Source organism: Ornithorhynchus anatinus, chromosome 2, assembly GCF_004115215.2.
Source record: "Ornithorhynchus anatinus isolate Pmale09 chromosome 2, mOrnAna1.pri.v4, whole genome shotgun sequence".
Lineage (NCBI taxonomy): Eukaryota > Metazoa > Chordata > Mammalia > Monotremata > Ornithorhynchidae > Ornithorhynchus > Ornithorhynchus anatinus.
In genome coordinates this window covers 31,330,518-31,343,707 of record NC_041729.1, presented here as the reverse complement: position 1 = coordinate 31,343,707, position 13,190 = coordinate 31,330,518, and positions in this window count along the sequence as shown.

Here is a 13,190-nt window from a genome sequence, read left to right as displayed (position 1 = left end):
TAATCAGGTTGGTTACAGTTCACATCCCACATGGGGCTCACAGTCTTAATCCCCATTTTACAGATAAGTTTATAAGTACAGTGTGCCCTTGCCAAGGTGCAATAGGATAATGAACAGTTTTGCGGGCTGATGCATTCGGTAAAACTTCTTCAGCATATATGAGCTCATCCTCAGGGCTCCTCTCATTTGGGACTGTGGGAAGCGTGGCTCAATGGAAAGAGCCCGAGCTTGGGAGTCAGAGGTCACGGGTTCTAATCCAGACTCTGCCACTTGTCAGCTGTGTGACTTTGGTCAAGTCACTTAACTTCTCTGGGCCTCAGTTCCCCGCACGCTCCGCTCCTCTGCCGCCCACCTCCTCGCCGTCCCTCGGTCTCGCCTATCCCGCCGTCGACCCCTGGGTCACGTCCTCCCGCGGTCCTGGAACGCCCTCCCTCCTCACCTCCGCCAAACTGATTCTCTTTCCCTCTTCAAAACCTTACTTAAAAATCACCTCCTCCAAGAGGCGTTCCCAGACTGAGCTCCTCTTCCCCCTCTACTCCCTCTGCCATCCCCCCTTTACCTCTCCGCAGCTAAAGCCTCATTTTCCCCTTTTCCCTCTGCTCCTCCACCTCTCCCTTCCCATCCCCACAGCACTGTACCCGTCCGCTCAACTGTATATATTTTCGTTACCCTATTTATTTTGTTAATGAATTGTACATCGCCTTGATTCTATTTAGTTGCCATTGTTTTTACGAGATGTTCTTCCCCTTGACGCTGTTTAGTGCCATTGTTCTTGTCTGTCCGTCTCCCCCGATTAGACTGTAAGCCCGTCAAACGGCAGGGACTGTCTCTATCTGTTGCCGACTTGTTCATCCCAAGCGCTTAGTACAGTGCTCTGCACATAGTAAGCGCTCAATAAATACTATTGAATGGAATGAATGAATAAAATGAGGTGGAAGACTGTGAGCCCCACGTGGGACAACCTGATTACCTTGTATCTATCCCAGTGCTTAGAACAGTGCTTGGCACATAATAAGAGCTTAACCAGCATTATTATTATTATTATCTGGGAATACAGGCAGGAAGGTCTCAACTGATTGTTTATTCTCTCTAGTTTGCAGCCTATAAGTTGTTCACAAACCCCCTTACTACAGGGGATACTATAGAATACAAGGGGGTGAGGATGGGTGTCTAAAAGACAGAGCCCCAGGGAATCAGAGGACCTGGGTTCTAATCACAGGTCTGCCTGCTGGATGACCTTGAGCAAGTCACTTATCTGGGCCTCGGTTTCCTCATTTGCACAATGAATAATAATAACTGTGGTATTTATTAAGCGTTTACTGTGCCAGATATTGTTGTAAATGCTGAGGTAGATACAAGCTAATCAGGTTGGAAGCCTGGATTGGATTAATCCAGTCTTAATGCCCATTTTCCAGACGAGGAAGCTGAGACACAGCGAAGTTAAGTGACTTGCCCAGGGTCACACAGCAGACAAAAAGCAGAGCAAGGATTACAACGGAGATCATTCTGACTCCCAGACCTGTGGTCCGGCCACTAGACAGAGCTGCTTCTCACAATGGAGATTCAAAAACTATTCTCCCTTCTACATTGAACATGAGGCTTCACATGGAGCAGGAATTGTGTCCAATCTAATCCATGGCTTAAAGGCTAATGCATGGGCCTGGGAGTCAGAAGGTCATGGGTTCTAATTCCGTCTCTGTATCGTGTCTTCTGTGTGGCCTTGGGCAAATCACTTTGCTTCTCTGGGCCTCAGTTACCTCATCTGTAAAATGTGGATTAGGAGTGTGAGCCCTATGTGGGACAGGGTCTATGTCCAGCCTGATTCACTTGAATCTACCCAGCACTTAGAGCAGTGCTTGACACATGGTAAGCGCTTAACAAGTACCATAATTATTATTATTTATCCCAAAGCTTAGTAGAGTACCTGGCACATAGTAAATGCTTAACGAATGTCACAATTATTATTTTTATTACTAGAGACAGGCTCAGAAAAGAGATTGAGAGAAAAAAGAGACAAACCATCTTCAAAGGCCAGGCAATGACCTGCCAAAAGGGATTTCTAAAAGTGAAGAGCATAAATGGGGTAGATTAAGTTACTAATTTCTGCTCATTGTATGTTCTCCATCTTTTCCCCATCTTGACAGACAGAAATAAATGCCCCTTTTCTCCTGAGCCCTATCCGCCTCTTCTCTCCGTGTTGTAACCGCAGGGTGTCCGTGGCTGTAACAGTCCATTTATTTTCAAGATTTGATGCTTTATCATTTTCAAAGGAGAGGCTCCAATATAGTTCATCACGCATTCCCCTGGTAAGCACTGCCACTTAAAAAGCAGATAGAGATTCTGATGGCAATAGCGAAATTTGATTTTTCGACAGTTTAAAGTGTCTCCCTAAATTAAAGACCTGCACTTGGCTCCTTTGTTTTCCCCTTGCTGAGAAGGGAAAGGGAAAAGAGATGGGGGGAGGGAGAGTGAGAGGGGGAAAAAAAGGCAAATAAATAAAAGATGCATAAAGAGAGCTTGGAGGCAGGACAGAAATGCATCTGAGGTAAGAGGTTTTTCATTATTTATCAGAGTGAGAGAAATACCCTTTTTTTTTTTTTTTCAAACTGAGTCCGCTACAGAATCAAGTGCCATCAGGTTCCCCCTGCACAACAGAGATGCCAGCAAAAAGTGTCAGAATCACACAGCCCCAGAAAGGATGAGTTCTGCTTTATTAGCCAGCCCATGCTTAGGTCTAGAGTAATTGACTCTGGACCTCCTGGTAGGGGAGAGCTATTTCCAAGGCCTTCTAGAGGTTAGGGGAACTGGGAAGAGACAAATCTTCAGGGTTATTTTCTGTTGCTACATTCTCTCTAAGCTCGTGGAAGATTCCTGAGGATTCATGAAGCAAGCCCTCAATAAACACGATTGATTGAATGATTGAATGGTTGGTGCATATTTAGCCCTGATAAGGACAAAAAGATGTGAATGACAAACCAGAGCTAGAATCACTTCCCTCCTTATACCTTGGCCTCTTTGAAAATAGCGAAGGATGCACAGAAAGTGCAGTTTGGAGCAAAAATTTGTCATTCTCTCTGCAAGTTCTTGAGATGTGGAGACTCATTCTGTGAGCGTGGCACTTGCCTGGAGAATTTGCCACTGGGACCTTTTGTCCGTCGGACTGCAAGTTGGACAGGTGCCAGAGGCAAGCCAGACGAGCTTGGCTCTCTCTTCCTGGACCTCCCTTCTTTCCTTTCTTCCTTCCTCTTCCCCCTCTCCCCTACTTCCTGCACCCCCTCCATTTCCCTCTTTTTTTCCCTCCCTTTCCCCACTCCCCCCAGATCCATTTTTGTGCTGGCCTATGGTGTTCTGGAAACTGATTAATCCAACTGAGTCATAATTTTAGTCCACAGAACCAAAAGGTTTGTGCCTACAGATGGCTTTGTGCTGATATTGGGCCTGTTGGAGATAGAATCATCTTTTGGGTGGCTAGGTAGAGTCAAGTCTCCAGAGCCTAGCAAGCCCTGAGGTCAGGTTTCCTGAACTGCCCGGATGGGCAGAGGACTAGCTGTGCCACTGCTCAGACAGCCCGGCTGGTAGCCACTGGCTGATTCAGTCAAGATGAATAAGAAAGTTGTTTGGAAATCAAGTCCTTTCTGGAAGCTGTAAAATGGGACTCTCCTTTGTCTGAGGTGCTTTGCACTTTCTTCTTTCTTGATAACAAAGTCCAAATCAGTCAGTCAGTGGTCAGCCAGTCATATTTATTGAGCGTTTACCATGTGCACAGCACTGTAGTAAGAGCTTGGAAGAGAACAATATAATATTAGACACATTCCCTGCCCTCAACAAGCTTACAGTCTAGAGGGGAGCTTAAAGTTTAGAGACTGACATTAATATAAAGAACTTTTTGGAGTTTGCCATTGTTGTTTGATTTTTTGGGTTTTTGTTTTTTTAAGTGACATTTGTGAAGCACTTACTATGTGACAGGGTAAATTCAAGCTATTCAGGTTAGACACAGTTCCATACAGAACTCACCATCTTAATCTCCCTTTTACAGATGAGGTAACTGAAGCATAGAGAAGTAGTGATTTGCCCAAGGTCACGCAGCAGACATTTGTCAGAGCTGGGATTAGAACCCAGGTCCTTCTGACTCCCAGGCCCATGTTCTATCCTCTAGATCACACTGCTTCAGTAACAGTTTAAAGATAAGAAGTTCCTTGAGGGCAGGTAACTTCCCACATGTCTTTAGACTCTAAACTTCTTGAGGGAAGGTATCGTCTATCAACTGTTTGGGTTTTGTTTGTCTTTTTTTAATGGTATTTGTTAAGTCCTTCGTACGTTCCAGTCACTGAACTAAGTGCTGGGGTAGATACAAGTAAATCAACTTGGACAAAATTCCTGTCCCACGTGGGGCTCACAGTCTGAATCCCCATTTTACAGATGAGGAAACTGAGACACAGAGAAGTGAAATGATTTGCCCGAGGCCACATATCGGACAAATTGTGGAGCTGGGATTAGAACCAAGGTCCTTCTGACTCCCAGGCTCAAACTCTATCCACTAGGACATGCTGCTTCTCACTGTTGTAATTTACTTTCCCAAGCATTTACCACACAGTAAGTGCTCAATAAATACCATTGATTGATTAATTGATTGCTTCAGCGTATTCTTCCAAGCACTAAGTACAGTGCTTTATACTCAGTAGGTCCTCAGTAAATACAGATATACCCCACCATTCAGTGGGGCTATGTCCCAGGAAAATGTGTTTGTATCATGAACTGTGGGGTATGTTTTTCCAAAGACCTGCATTTATTTATAAAAGAAGTTCAAATCATCAAATCAAATTATTAAATAAATGAGGAGTTGAAATGTGATTGAGTCTTTGCAGCAGGCTGCAATACGTAGACGATTGTTTTCCCGATTGAGAAAATGGTTTTTCAATTTAGTGAAGAATGTATTCAATTTAGATTGAACGGCAGTTTTCTTTTCTTTTCAAAGTACTTTTCAGCAGGCTAACCCCTTCTGAACACCTCCGTGTACCTCTGAGCTTTATCAGGGTCTTCTTCAATTATGTTTATAAGTTCATCCACTTTCTGGAAAATCTGATGCCAGGCTTCAAATTCCCAGATTTTCTCTGATGGTGAAGAAACCATGACTTCTTCCTCATCAGGTTCAGCATCTCATAATGGTCAAAGCTTGATGGGGTCCGCCTCCTCCCCCTCCCATCCTTTAATTTTTGGAGTTCCTCAAGGGTCAGTTCTTGGCCCTTTTCTGTTCTCCATTTACACTCACTCCCTTGGTGAACTCATTCGCTCTCACGGCTTTGACTACCATCTCTACGCAGATGACATGCAGATCTACATCTCCGCCCCTGTCCTCTCCCCCTCCCTTCAGGCTCGCATCTCCTTCTTGCCTTCGGGATTTCTCCACCTGGATGTCGGCCCGCCACCTAAAACTCAACGTGAGCAAGACTGAGCTCCTCATCTTCCCTCCCAAACCCGGTCCTCTCCCAGACTTCCCTATCACCGTGGATGGCACGACCATCCTTCCCGTCTCTCGGGCCCGCGATCTCGGTGTCATCCTTGACTCGTCTCTCTCGTTCACCCCACGCATCCTATCCGTTATCGAGACCTGCCGGTTTCACCTTTACAATATCGCCAAGATCCGCCCTTTCCTCTCCACCCAAACGGCTACCTTACTGCTACGGGCTCTCGTCATATCCCGGCTAGACTACTGTGTCGGCCTTCTCTCTGATCTCCCTTCCTCCTCTCTCGCCCCGCTCCAGTCTATTCTTCACTCCGCTGCCCGGCTCATCTTCCTGCAGAAACGATCTGGGCCTGTCACTCCCCTTCTTAAACACCTCCAGTGGTTGCCTATCAACCTCCGCTCCAAACAAAAACTCCTCACTCTAGGCTTCAAGGCTCCACGTCACCTTGCCCCTTCCTACCTCTCCTCCCTTTTCTCTTTCTACCGTCCACCCCGCACGCTCCGCTCACAGTCTTAATCCCCATTTTACAGATGAGGGAACTGAGGCACAGAGAAGTTAAGTGACTTGCCCACAGTCACACAGCTGACAAGTGGCAGAGCTGGGATTCGAACTCATGAGCCCTAACTCCAAAGCCCGTGCTCTTTCCACTGCGCCACGCTGCTTCTCTGTTAATGAAATGTACATCGCCTCGATTCTATTTAGTTGCCATTGTTTTTACGAGATGTTCTTCCCCTTGACTCTATTTATTGCCATTGTTCTTGTCTGTCCGTCTCCCCCGATTAGACTGTAAGCCCATCAATCTGCAGGGACTGTCTCTATCTGTTGCCGACTTGTTCATTCCAAGCACTTAGTACAGTGCTCTGCACATAGTAAGCGCTCAATAAATACTATTGAATGAATGAATGAAAGGGTCCCCATTGGACAGTAACTCCCTTGAATGAGATGCAGTTAACTCATTGACATCTGTATCAACCATTTCCAATTCGTTGCCTCCACAGTTCAACAACTATTCTTAGAGGTCTCTGCTTAGAGGGTTCTTCAATGTCTTGAAATTCTGGCCCAAACTGTGGGCGGAACTGCCTCCAACCTCCATTTACTGTGGATTTCTTTTTCTCAGGCCAGTCCCTTGTAGGGAAGGGGAGGGATTTACTCATATTGCTCACCCAGAAGCAATAGACTAGACTATAAGCCCGATTAGCCTGTAAACCCGACATTGGGCAGGGATTGTCTCTGTCTGTTGCCGAATTGTATATTCCAAGCGCTTAGTACAGTGCTCTGCATGTAGCAAGTGCTCAATAAATACTATTGAATGAATGAATGAACCCAGAATGTCAGGGCTGATAGATTACATCTTGGGTTGCTGTAATAATAATTTTGGTATTGGTTAAGCGCTTACAGTATGCCAAACGCTTTGGTAAATACAAGATAATCAGGTCACGGGGCTGAAAGTCCAAGTGCAAAGGAGAACAGGAATTGAATCCCCATTTTGCAGATGAGGGAACTGAGGCATAGAGACCCAAGGTCACACAATGGGTAAGCGGCAAAACGTGGATTAGAACTGAGGCTTGGGTCCCAGGCCTGTGCCCTTTGCATTAGGCCCTGCTGTTTCATATGCCCTGTAATCCAGTGTATGCCTGTATCATTGTTGACCCTCCACTCTGCAATTGTTCCCCCAACAAAATAGCCAGTAGTGCCCTGCCTGTCCCAGAGCGCAGTCCAAATCCTTGAGGCCACAGGTAGCAAATGGAGGAGCCAGGATTAGAACCCAGGTCCCCTGACTACCAGGCCCACTCTTTCCACGGGACCACACTGCATCTCAGTATGGGTATTTCCTTCTGTTCTTCCAGTTGCTGCTATCTGTAAATATCTTTTTGTCTATCTCCCCCTTTATATTGTATGCCGTTTGAGAGCCGCAGGCGACTGTGTCTTCCTGCTGAAGTAGCGTAGCCTGGTGGAAAGAGAATGAGCCTGGGAGTCAGGGGACTTGGGTTCTAATCCTGGCTCGGTCACTTGCCTGCTATATGACTTTGGGCAAGTCGCTTCACTTCTGGGCCTTAATTTTCTCATCTGTAAAATGGAGATTCATTGTTTATTTTCACTCCTACTTAGACTGCAAGCACCATGTGGGACAGGGACTGTGTCTGACATGATTATCTTGTTTCCACCCCAGGCTTAATATAACACTTGACACATAATAAGCATTTAACAAACATCACAATACTAATTATCATTATTTACACTATTAAGCCACAGTACAACGCTTCACCTTAAGTAGGTGCTCAATAAATTCCACTGATGATTGATTGAAGAGTTGAGAATTAGGGGCAGTTCGGAAATTTCCCTTGGGCAGACCTTAGTGTAGGGTGGGAGAAGAGAACAGAGAGTTCAGAGGAAGGCAACTGATAGAGAGTCTTGAAGAGATGGTCAGGACCAGTAGAGAGCAAATGAAAATTTTTAACGAGCTCCAAGATCATTCAGTTCTATGTCAATCGGATGGAAGAGGGGAGAGACTCAGAGAGATCAGTAAGAAGGCTGTTACCAAGGCAGCGTGGCTCCGTGGAAAGAGCATGGCTGTGGGAATCAGAGTGCTTGGGTTTTAATCCCGGCTCCGTCACTCATCTGCTGTGTGGTCTTAGGCCAGTCACTTAACTTCTCTGTACCTCAGCTACCAAATCTGTAAAACGGGTGTCAAATCCTCCTTCCTCCGATTTAGGCTGTGAGCCCCATGAGGGTCCGGGACTGGTTCCAAATTGATTATCTTGTATCTACCCTAGCGCTTAGAGCAGTGCTTGACACGTAATAAGTGCTTAACAGATACCATTAAAAAAAAGCTAGCCTGGAGGAGATGAAAGTTCGCACCAAGGTGGTTTTTGTCAGGGGGAAGAAGGGGCATGTCTGTGAAATATTGTAGATAAATATTATAGAAATAAATTAATTTGATTGATAAAGGAAGAACTGGCAGGGTTTAGACAAAATATCAGAGTGAGGAATCAGTGTTCCAGCAGCATGGCTCAGTGGAAAGAGCACGGGCTTTGGAGTCAGCGGTCATGGGTTCGAATCCCGACTCGGCCACTTGTCAGCTGTGTGACTTTGGGCAAGTCACTTAACTTCTCGGTGCCTCAGTTACCTCATGTGTAAAATGGGGATTAAGACTGTGAGCCCCACGTGGGACAACCTGATTCCCCTGTGACTACCCCAGCGCTTAGAACAGTGCCCGGCACATAGTAAGCGCTTAACAAATACCAACATTATTACTATTATAGGGGTCTTATTTCCTTTTGCAGTTAGGGAAACTGTTCCCCAAAGAGAGGGGACACTTTTTTTGTGTGTGCAGTATTTGTTAAGTGCTTACTATGAACCAAGCACTGTATTAAACACTTGAGTAGATACAAGATAATCAGGTTGGACACAGTCCCTCTCCCAGCTGGGGGATGAGGTACAGATGAGGTAACTGAGGGCCCATAGAAGTGAAGTGCCCAAATTCACACTGGAGGTACATGGCAGAGCTGGGATTAGAACCCTATTCCTTCTGTTTCCCAGGCCTGCGCTCTATCCACTGGGCCACACTGCTTCTTGCTCAGAGTTAAACAGGGACCGAGTCAGGTTTCCTGACTCTCAGAGTAATATTTTCTCCCTGGCAGCTTCCCTTTATCTTTCTCATTTTAATAGGGAAACTAAACAAAAGAATCTCTCCCCTTTAAGATGGAAATGCTCCAGGTTCCTAGAGAAGAAATGCCCATGGAGTTGACTTTAAAATTGGATTTTGGGGAAGTCAGGTCAAGTGTGGCAAAGATTAAATTATGGAAATTTCCTCTCTGCTACCACGAGGACAGGAACCACATATGCCTTTCCAATGGGGGATTTAAAAAAAAAAAATCTGTCTTATTAGGTATTCAAGTGCCTACAGCTGTTCCGCGGGAATGTAATAGAATTACTGTAATAAATAGAAATGAAGTAGGAGCCGCTTCCTGCAGCTGGTTGCATTGTTTGATGCGTTGGCAGCTCGGTAAATGTCCGCACTAACATGTTTAATGCAGAACTGAAGAATACAATTATGTAGGGCATTTAAATTTTATTAACTTAGCTCCTGATGCAGTACTCGGTGGAAAAATGGCTCTTTCCTAACAGAGCTAAGGGACCCAGGGGTCCGCAGATCTTTTCTTCATCTTACCTTTTTCTTCATCAAGCGAGGAATGCCAAGTCTGGGATGGATTCAGGTGGATGATGGATTGGAGTCCCAGAGGTAGTTTTCCAGTTCTACCCTTCTAAGACTGCATCTCCTCCGGGAAGCCTTCCCTGATTAAGCCCTCATTTCCCCTCTCCACCCTCCCCTCTGCATCATGTTTGCACGTGGCTGTTTGCACGTTAAGAGCTTTGATACTCACCCCGAACCCACACCACTTAGGTACATATCCCTATACTCTACTCTTTCTCCTAGGTGCAATTCATTTTATTGTCTGTAAGAATAATAATAATGATGGTATGTAAGTGCTTACTGTGTGCCAGGGACTGGGCTTCGGAGTCAGAGGTCATGAGTTCGACTCCCGGCTCTGCCACTTGTCAGCTGAGTGACTGTGGGCAAGTCACTTAACTTCTCTGTGCCTCAGTTACCTCATCTGTAAAATGGGGATTAACTGTGAGCCTCACGTGGAACAACCTGATTACCCTGTATCTACCCCAGCGCTTAGAACAGTGCTCTGCACATAGTAAGCGTTTAACAAATACCAACATTATTTATTACTAAGCGCGGGGGTAGATACCAGCAAATCAATTTGGACACGGTCCCTGGCCTGTGTGGGGCTGACAGTCTCAATCCCCATTTTACAGATGAGGTAACTGAGGCACAGAGAAGTGAAGTGACTTGCCCAAGTCACACAGCAGCCAAGTGGTGGAGCTCATGACCTTCTGACTCCTAGGCCTGTGTCCTATCAACTATCTTCCCCTGTAGATTGCGGGTGGGGACCTCCTCTTCCAAATCTATTGCATTGTACTTTCCTTCCCAAGTGCTTAGTAAAATGTACACATTAAACACTCAGTAAATAACATTGATTGATTACCCTTTGCTTCACCTGAGAGGTAGGTGGAATGTGGGGTCAAGACCTCAGTTTTCATACCCCTTAATGGAGAGGAATTCTTATATCAGCCCAATCCCTGCTCTGCCCCTTGTCTGCTGTGTGACCTTGAGAAAGTTACTTAACATCTCTGTGCCTGTTACCTCATCAAGAAAATGGGATTAACCCAGTCCTGTTCCATGTGGGGCCCATAGTCTCAATCCCCATTTTACAGATGAGATAACTGAGGTACAGAGAGGTGAAATGACTTGCCCAAGGTCATACAGCAGACAAGGGGCAGAGCTGGGATTAGAACCCAGGTCCTTCTGACTTCCAGGCCCGTGCTATATCCACTAGGCCATGCTGCCTGGCTTGATTAGCTTATATCTACCCCCAAAGCCTAGTAGTGCCTGGCACATAGTAAGAGCTTAACAAATGCCATTAAAAAAAAGTGTGGCGTGGAGATGTTTAAAAGTTCATTATTCAGATGTTTGTCGGAATTTTTTTGGCAGGGAGCGGAACAACAATATGTACACATCTGTAGCCTATGCAGTGTTTTGCATATAGTAAGCGCTCAGTAAGTACAATTGAATGAATGAATCACCTGTCTGTGATCGCATGAGACCGGCACAAGCTTTTATCAATAATAATAATAATAATAACTGTGGTATTTGTTAAGTACTTACTACGTGCCAGGCACTGTACTAAGCGCTGGGGGCGAATACAAGCAAATCGGGTTGGACAGCATTGCTGCACAGTGTGTCTCAGTTGGGGAAGCTTCCGGAGCAAGCCCGTTTAATTTCCTCTGAATGGTGCCCAGCAAGACCCTCGGGCCCCAAGGGATGCTTAATGGTAGACTCTTCATGAGGCAGACGTCCATTGGAAAAGCAAGCCATTCCAGAAATCACATTTTTTTAATGTCAGCCTCAAGCAAAAGTAGCAGGAACCTGCAGCTAGTATCTTTTGTCACGATTTGGCAAAGAAGAGGTAAAAAAATAATTTGATTAAGGTAATTCAGGTAGGGATTTAGGACCCTGAGCCTGGTCCTGGAGCTTCTCGCATGGGTGAGGAGTCTTCCCGGTCGACGGTCGAGTCTGGGAGGGCTAGCGGGCCTCTGCTGGGGTGACCCTCTCACCCAAACACTAAACTGTCTGGATTCTGCTGGGATCGGTATCCGGCCACGACTTGTTTGCCCATCTGATACCAACCTGTGGAATTCAGCGAGGCTCTTACCATCATCACCGCAAATAAGGACCGGCTTCAGACTTTTGGTTATCCTGAGGCGGGAAAAGGTTGGCACCCCCCTCCTATGATGTCATTTTATTACACTGCAAGCATAGGCCATAAAATGGTGTCGCATGCAACGTTTTACAGCTGTCTGCTCAAGACGGTTCTGTCGCTGCTGTCCCTCCCCTGGACTAATTGCCCTGGGCAGCTCTGCTCCGGAAACCCCAGCTTCTGCCCAATAATAACAACGATGACATTTATCAAGGACCTACTCTAGGCTGAGCACTGTGCTAAATGCTAGGGTACAGTATAGTCGCATCAAACAAATTCCCTGCCCCACACCTGGTTCACAGTCCAAAGGAGAAGAGCCGGTATTTAACTGCCATTTTACAGAAGAGGAAACTGAGGACCAGGGAAGTTGTGTCTTGCCCAATGTCACACAGCAGAAAAGTGGCAGAGCTGGGATGAGAGCCCAGATCTCCTGACTCTTAATCCCCTGATCTCTGAGAAGCAGCATGACCTGGTGGAAAGGACGTGGGCCTGGGAGTCAGAGGACCTGGGTTCTAATCCCAGCTCCGCCACTTGTTGGCTGTGTGACCTTGGGCAAGTCACTTCACTTCTCTGGGCCTCAGTTTCCTCATCTGTAAAATGGGGATAAAGACTGTGAGCCCCATGTGGGACAGGGACTGTGTCCAACCCAATTATCTTGTAACTACCCCAGGACTTAGTACAGTGCCTGGCACATCGTAAGCACTTAACAAATACCATTATTATTATTATTGTTATTATGTAGCACATGGACTGTGTCCAACCTGATTAGCTTGTATCTACCCCAGCACTTACTATAGTTCCTGGCACATAGTAAACGCTCAACAAATAACAATAACAACAACAATAAAACCCCGGGGGGGGGGAGCATTAACTACCTCTCTCATAAGATACGGGAAATGGTTTCTTCCACCTTATGTAATGAGACTGTGGCACTTCAGAATTTAAAACAAAACGGATTTGTAGAGTGGAGGAAGGTGGAGAATTGAGGGCCTGGGCAGATCTCTACACTGTGAGCCCATTGTTGGGTAGGGATTAATAATAACAATAATAATTTTGGTATTTGTTAAGCGCTTACTTTGTGCCAAGCACTGTTCCAAGTGCTGGGGTAGATACAAGGTAATCAGGTTGTCCCACGTAGGGTTCAAAGTCTTCATCCCCATTTTACAGATGAGGTAACTGAGGCAACAGGGAAGTTAAGTGACTTGCCCAAGGTCACACAGCTGACAAGCAGCGGAGCCGGGATTAGAACCCCCGACCTATGACTCCCAAGCCCGTGCTCTTTCCACTAAGAAAGAGCTGTATCCAACCCCCTCCTGGCTGCCAGTCAATTAGGGGTACTTATTGAGCTCTTACAATGTGCAGAGCACTGTACTAAGCACTTGGAAGACAACAAGCT